The following is a 7,396-nucleotide window of genomic DNA, read 5'->3' on the forward strand; positions in this document are numbered from 1 at the left end:
GATCACCGTGACAAAGTCTGCTCCCACGCCCATCCGTGTGAGGGAGGCGTCGATGAGTTCTAATGGCACGGAACCAAAGGCGTTTGTGAGGTCAAGTGACGCAATGCAAATCTCTTTGTTGCTGTCTCGTGCCTCGTCAAGGTAGTGCTGGATGATGTAATTGTGCTCAAGGACCCCGTCTGATGCCATAAATCCTTTTTGCGCAGAGCACAGGGCCTGATTTTGCTCAATCCATCTCCTCAGTCTTGCGGCCAGAACTCCTGTGTATAACTTGTAGATTGTCCTACACAGAGCAATGGGCCGCCAATTATTGATGTCGTGTGGGTCACCATCCTTGGGAATGAGGATGGTTCTTGACGTTTTCCAGTCCTGGGGGATCTTTTTCTGTTGCAGGCAGATGTTGAATATCGCCGCTATCACCTTACAGTCAGGGTCAGCCTGTTTCCAGTGTCTGTAGGTGATTCTGTCATTCCCAGGGGCGCTGTTTTCAGCTCTCATCAGCCTAACCCCCACTTCCCCTTCTCTAATTGGGTCCAGATTAATTTCAGCGCGATCTTCCTGTGCTTCCGGTATGGACTGGAGTGTGGCTGGGTCTTCTATTGGTGGTTGAGCGGCTAGGACCTCTGAGAAATGCCTCTCTATGGTCTCACAGGGGATCTCACAGCGGCGACTTTCTCCTGATGTGATCAGCCTCACTGCCCTTCGTCTGTTCCTTCTGTAAAGGCGTTGGATCGCCTTGCAGTTGTTGACATCGATGGCCGGGGGGGCTGGTCTACTCTCGTCTACCCGGATGTTGCAGTGGGCTTGGACCGCTTCTGTAATTTCGTTCAGGAGGCTCGAGAACTCGCCTCAGTCCGGGGAGCGTAGCAGTGCCAGTAGGGGAGCGTAGAAGGGTTCAAGTGCCCAGTCTTGGGTCGCCTCATCTGGTTGCAGTTCTTGTTGGTCGGCCTCGTCTGGTTCTTGATCTAGCCGTACCGCTTCATCACCGTTGTCAAGTATTTGAGACACATCACCCACGTGGTCTTCATTGTCGTCCTCGCCGCTCGCCTCTGGGGAGGCCCGGTCTTCGTCCTCATGCCCTGTGGGGTCAGGGTGGATAGGAGAGGGGTGTTGGGGGAAAGGAACCTGTATCACAATGGGTGATAGAGGGGGGGGTGGTCGGTGAGGCTGTGGGTGCTGGAGAGGGGGTAGGATTGGTGGGGGTGAGGGGGTGGGGGATGGTACTGGGGATAAAGGAATAGGTGATGCGGGTGGTGGTGGTGTGGGTTCAAGGATGGGGTTGGTGGGTGGGGGGGGTAGGGTGTCAGGGCGGTGAGGTGCTGGGTCAGGTGCTTGGGTGCGGGGTGGCTCCCTTCCTTCTGGGTCCTGTTGGTTGTCGTTCCGTCGTTCCGGGCCTGTTCGTCTCACGTGGTACAGTTCATGACTCATTTTCCCTATGACTGAATTGCATGAAAAGTCGCAATTCGGTCTGTTACATGGGAACGCTAACTGGACGCTGTCATCTTGTCTTGCTGCCATAATACCTTGAAGCCGAGCACATGAGTGGGTGGACGGTCTTTGTCCCAACGTTTTTCTGCACCCTGCACACTTGTATCTTGTTCGCCCGATCTTAATGTTGTGGCCACCACTCAGGTGTCTCACTAGGGAAACTCTTTGACACGTCCATGATTTCCCTGAGTGGACGTGGGGGCAGGCGGTCTCGGTGCACTTGAAGTGTCTTGGAAGTGGGAACCAAATGATGAGGGTTGTTCCCTGTCTTTGTGGCTGTTGGTCCGCACTTGGGGTGTCTGGGGCTGCCCTGTTCGCGTTGTTCTCTTCTCCAGGGGCAGGGGACCCACGGTTGGGGGGTCTTTGTGTGTTATTCTGATCGTTTATTCCTCCAGGGGTTCCGTTCCTCACGTGGTTCAGGAGCCCGTTGATCTCCTGGCTCATTGTTAGGGCATCCCGGCTGTCATTGCTGCTGTCGGATTCATTCTGTACCCTCCTGAATGTATAGCGCCTGTTCCGGGGTCTTTGGGAGACAGGGCTATCCCAGAAGTCCCGTTCGTCGCTGACGCCGACCCCTAAAACCGTCACCTGGCCTGTGGCTGTCTGGGAGTCGTCGCTGGGGTCGGCCCTAGTGGTGGGAATCTTGGTGGAGCCAGGGCCGGCCCTCAGGGGTGTCTTGCCGGCCCTCAGGGGTGTCTTGCCGGCCCTCAGGGGTGTATTGCCGGCCCTCAGGGGTGAATTTCCGGCCCCAACACCACCGGGTTTTCGTGTGTAGTGTGTTCCTGGGCGAACGTCGCTGGCGCCGACCCCTGGTCCAGTTTCCACAACTATGGCTGTCTGGGAGTCGTCGCTGGGGTTGGCCCCAGTGGTGTATGTCCTGGCACTGCCAGGGCCTGCCCTCAGGGGTGTATTGCCTGCTCCAGCCCTTAATTGTTTGTTGGTGGCGTCAGCCCTAGGGCTAGTGTCGCTGGAGCCGACCCCGGGGCTTGCGTCGCTGGTGCCGACCCCCCGATCCGCGGGCGTCGAGCCGGACCTCAGGTGTGAAGCGCCCGCCAATCTGGGCTTATTGGTCTGGTCGCTTAAGCCGATTCCGCCAGCTGATCTGATTAAGTCGCCTAGGCCGACCCTCGATGTAAAACTGTAGAACGGCGTCCTAGATGGGGTCGTCCTTGGAGCCAACATATCCGGGTCGTCCTCGGGGCTGTCATCGCTGATGGTGATCATCTCATCAGGGACTACTTTCACATTCCTGGTCCCCGGGTTTGTCCTGCCGAAGGTGGTCCCAGTAGAGGTCCTCCTCGAGGCCGCCTCGCCAAGGGCGACCCCGGTGGTACTGGTGGAGTCACGGGGTATCCTCACATCTCCTTCCACACCCTGCGCGTCGACCTTACCCTGAGCCAGCCGCACAGGACTGGCCCCAGGGCAAGGGAGTATGGTCCTCCTCGAGGCCGCCTCGCCAAGGGCGACCCCGGTGGTGCTGGTGGAGTCACGGGGTAGCCTCACATCTCCTTCCACACCCTGCGCGTCGACCTTACCCTGAGCCAGCCGCACAGGACTGGCCCCAGGGCAAGGGAGTACGGTCCTCCTCGAGGCCGCCTCGCCAAGGGCGACCCCGGTGGTGCTGGTGGAGTCACGGCGTATCCTCACATCTCCTTCCACACCCTGCGCGTCGACCTTACCCTGAGCCAGCCGCACAGGACTGGCCCCAGGGCAAGGGAGTATGGTCCTCCTCGAGGCCGCCTCGCCAAGGGCGACCCCGGTGGTGCTGGTGGAGTCACGGGGTAGCCTCACATCTCCTTCCACACCCTGCGTGTCGACCTTACCCTGAGCCAGCCGCACAGGACTGGCCCCAGGGCAAGGGAGTATGGTCCTCCTCGAGGCCGCCTCGCCAAGGGCGACCCCGGTGGTGCTGGTGGAGTCACGGGGTATCCTCACATCTCCTTCCACACCCTGCGCGTCGACCTTACCCTGAGCCAGCCGCACAGGACTGGCCCCAGGGCAAGGGAGTATGGTCCTCCTCGAGGCCGCCTCGCCAAGGGCGACCCCGGTGGTGCTGGTGGAGTCACGGGGTATCCTCACATCTCCTTCCACACCCTGCGCGTCGACCTTGCCCTGAGCCAGCCGCACAGGACTGGCCCCAGGGCAAGGGAGTATGGTCCTCCTCGAGGCCGCCTCGCCAAGGGCGACCCCGGTGGTGCTGGTGGAGTCACGGGGTAGCCTCACATCTCCTTCCACACCCTGTGCGTCGACCTTACCCTGAGCCAGCCGCACAGGACTGGCCCCAGGGCAAGGGAGTATGGTCCTCCTCGAGGCCGCCTCGCCAAGGGCGACCCCGGTGGTGCTGGTGGAGTCACGGGGTAGCCTCACATCTCCTTCCACACCCTGCGCGTCGACCTTACCCTGAGCCAGCCGCACAGGACTGGCCCCAGGGCAAGGGAGTATGGTCCTCCTCGAGGCCGCCTCGCCAAGGGCGACCCCGGTGGTGCTGGTGGAGTCACGGGGTATCCTCACATCTCCTTCCACACCCTGCGCGTCGACCTTACCCTGAGCCAGCCGCACAGGACTGGCCCCAGGGCAAGGGAGTATGGTCCTCCTCGAGGCCGCCTCGCCAAGGGCGACCCCGGTGGTGCTGGTGGAGTCACGGGGTAGCCTCACATCTCCTTCCACACCCTGCGCGTCGACCTTACCCTGAGCCAGCCGCACAGGACTGGCCCCAGGGCAAGGGAGTATGGTCCTCCTCGAGGCCGCCTCGCCAAGGGCGACCCCGGTGGTGCTGGTGGAGTCACGGGGTATCCTCACATCTCCTTCCACACCCTGCGCGTCGACCTTACCCTGAGCCAGCCGCACAGGACTGGCCCCAGGGCAAGGGAGTATGGTCCTCCTCGAGGCCGCCTCGCCAAGGGCGACCCCGGTGTTGTTCGTGGAGTGGGCCAGCCTCACAGCGCTGACCCCCGCTTTTCTGCCTCGGGCGTCGACCCCACCCTGAGCCAGCCTCCCAAGACTGACCCTAGAGTGGGGGAGTATGGTCCTCCTTGAGGCCGCCTCGCCAAGGGCGACCTCATGGCCGGCGGTCGTCGTCATCCATGCAGTAGACTCATCAAGGTCGATTACCAGGCAGTCGTCATCACTGGAGTCGTCTTCTTCTTGCAGGGTTTGGTCCTCCACCCCCCCTGGGACCGTCAGCCTTGAAGGCCGTCGTGGATCCATCACATGTGATGGACGCGCGAGGCCGTGACTGGGCTAGAGACAGACATTGACTATGTTGCCCCATTAACTCCGAAAAACGGGCGTGCGGACGGCAACACAGTCAGTGTTTAGCATAGGCTATGTTCGTCCTCCAGCACCTGGCTCAAGGCACAGATGTGGAGGAAGACAGAGTCTATGGTCTCTCCTTCAGGCGACTGGCCCCGGACAGGCCAGCCCCTGAAGGTCGACGGCAATCACAGGGGACTTGCCGTTTTGCCAGCCACTATGTAAAGTTTGAGAAGCTTGCTCCCCCCTTTACCAGTGATCGGGTCTGGGCTAACTCCCAAAGCCGCCACTAGATGGCTGGACGGTCGGTGTTTGGTGGAAGCGCGCTCGCTGATTGGGCCGGTCCTTTAACTCCTTCTTGCCCGGAGGGGAAGGTCGTGCGGACACCGACACAAACTATGCAAGCATAAATTGCGTTTCCCTCCGAGCTCCTTGAGCCTTATACAAGGCAGAAGCTCAGAGAGAAACGCAATTTATTGCGTTTCCCACGAAAGACTGGCCCCGGACAAGCCAGTCGGTGGAGGTGGACAGCAAGCCGTGAGGCTTGCTGTCTCACCGGTCGAGGCGGATGGGCGACGCGGCGACCCAACTCCCTGGTAGTTTTAAGACTACCAGGATCGCTGAAGTGTAGATTCTACTATTCCTTTAACTCCTTGCGGGCGTGCGGACAATAGTACAGTACTACACTTTGATCTTAGCCAAAAGGCCGAGAAGCGATAGGATGCATGGTGCTCTGCAACACCAGGCAACAATTGCGGCTAGAAACCACGTAGCGAGTTTCAATTGCAAAGGGCATGTGATTATCGTTGAGTAATATTCGAATTCAAGCATACATATAAACGCCATGCAGTAAAGGCTTTAACCAAGTTCTTTACCTGATCAATGAATTTATATATATATGCAAATTCATGATATACATGGTTCATTCATGAGTAGGAATATGTAACTGGCGGCAAAGTGGTAAACAGACTCGCGTGGCGTTTCACGAATTCGCTCCTGGCCAGGGAGTATAGCGCTTAACTCTAATACATAAACCTCCATTGTCATGTGTCTTAAGTAGCTACAGCTTTTGAAAAGTATCAAATAACGAATTAAAAGTGCAAGGGGGCCTGTTACGCCAACGCTCGTCAAAAAATATAAATAGGAGACGTTCTTCTCTCTGATACCATAACAGAAACGAACAGCACTATTACGCGCCAACTATTCCATTTTTGTATATATATCACGACTTTTTCACATCTAACACTTTGCTGATACATCGTTTTCACAAACCGGAGACGAGGCGAAGCGAGGCAGGGCTGGGTGGCGACGAGGCTAGAGGCTAGAGGCTAGAGGCGAGAGGCGAGAGGCGAGAGGCGAGAGGCGAGAAGGCGAGAGGCGAGAGACGAGAGACGAGAGACGAGAGACGAGAGACGAGAGACGAGAGACGAGAGACCGAGAGACGAGAGACGAGAGACGAGACGAGAGACGAGAGACTAGAGACTAGAGACTAGAGACTAGAGACTAGAGACTAGAGACGAGAGACGAGAGACGAGAGACGAGAGACGAGAGACGTGACGTGATGCCATGCATGCCATGCCATGCCATGCCCATGCCATTCAATGCCTTGTGATTCAATACCATGCAGTTCAATGCGATGCGATGCAATGACATGCGATTCGATGCCATGCGAGGCGAGGCGAGGCGATGCATCATCTAACATAACGCGATTCCCTGGAAAACGACTCTGTTGTTGAATGAACAACAAAGCTAAGATATAAGAAGATGTAAGTAATTCGAGAAGTCTGAGTACTGTAGGTACTATAGCAAATTCATTGCTTAATATATGTGAATGTGTAAGGAATCCATCCATCGCTTTTACCGAGTATACAAATACTCGGTCATTGTTGGTGTTTAGGGAGGTAAATGAAGTATTGCAAAGCTAATTACGAAACTAGCTTTCACAATGACATTTGGTGGTTGGTCGCTTTGCAAATTATAGTAGATTCTATATCAATTTTATTCGTTATTTTACGTGAATGAATGTGTGCCTGCATACATTGCCTAAATAAAGAATGTAAATATACGTCGGTGGTGTTTAGAGGGGTGAATGAAGCATTTGAAATCTAAATAGGAAACTAGCATTCAAATGGAGAGGGGTGAGAGTGCAGGTGCGCTTGAACTTGGGTGGGTTCTGGGTTTCATTGACGTATATATTACAGGTGAATGTGTGCATCGAATGCTCGATTGAAGTATATAAATACACATTGTTAGTGTGTATTGAGGTAAATGATGGATTGTAAAGCTAATCAAGACACTGGAATTCACTTTGAGGCTAGTGGCTGGCCGGCTGGCAGGCAAGCGTGGAAGTGGCAAACGATCGTTGAGTTGCCGTGTAAAACCACACCAAAGCAACACCTCCCTCCATCTCAAGTCGAATTTCGTCTTTATTACGCATTGGTACATTCCAGCAATGGTAAATTAAATAGATAAACGTCTAATCTTGATGTATGTATGAATATAATTTCGCCGTCAGAGCCGACTAAGGAATTCCGAGTGATATACACACACACTCCTCCCTCCCTCACTCACAAGGGAGAGTGAGTAAGTAATTTCGTAAAAAAAGAGAATAGCATGCCAACAATGGGTAACTATTATAGTTAGGTTCTCGATCATA

Source organism: Procambarus clarkii, unplaced genomic scaffold (assembly GCF_040958095.1).
Source record: "Procambarus clarkii isolate CNS0578487 unplaced genomic scaffold, FALCON_Pclarkii_2.0 HiC_scaffold_408, whole genome shotgun sequence".
Taxonomy (NCBI): Eukaryota; Metazoa; Arthropoda; class Malacostraca; order Decapoda; family Cambaridae; genus Procambarus; species Procambarus clarkii.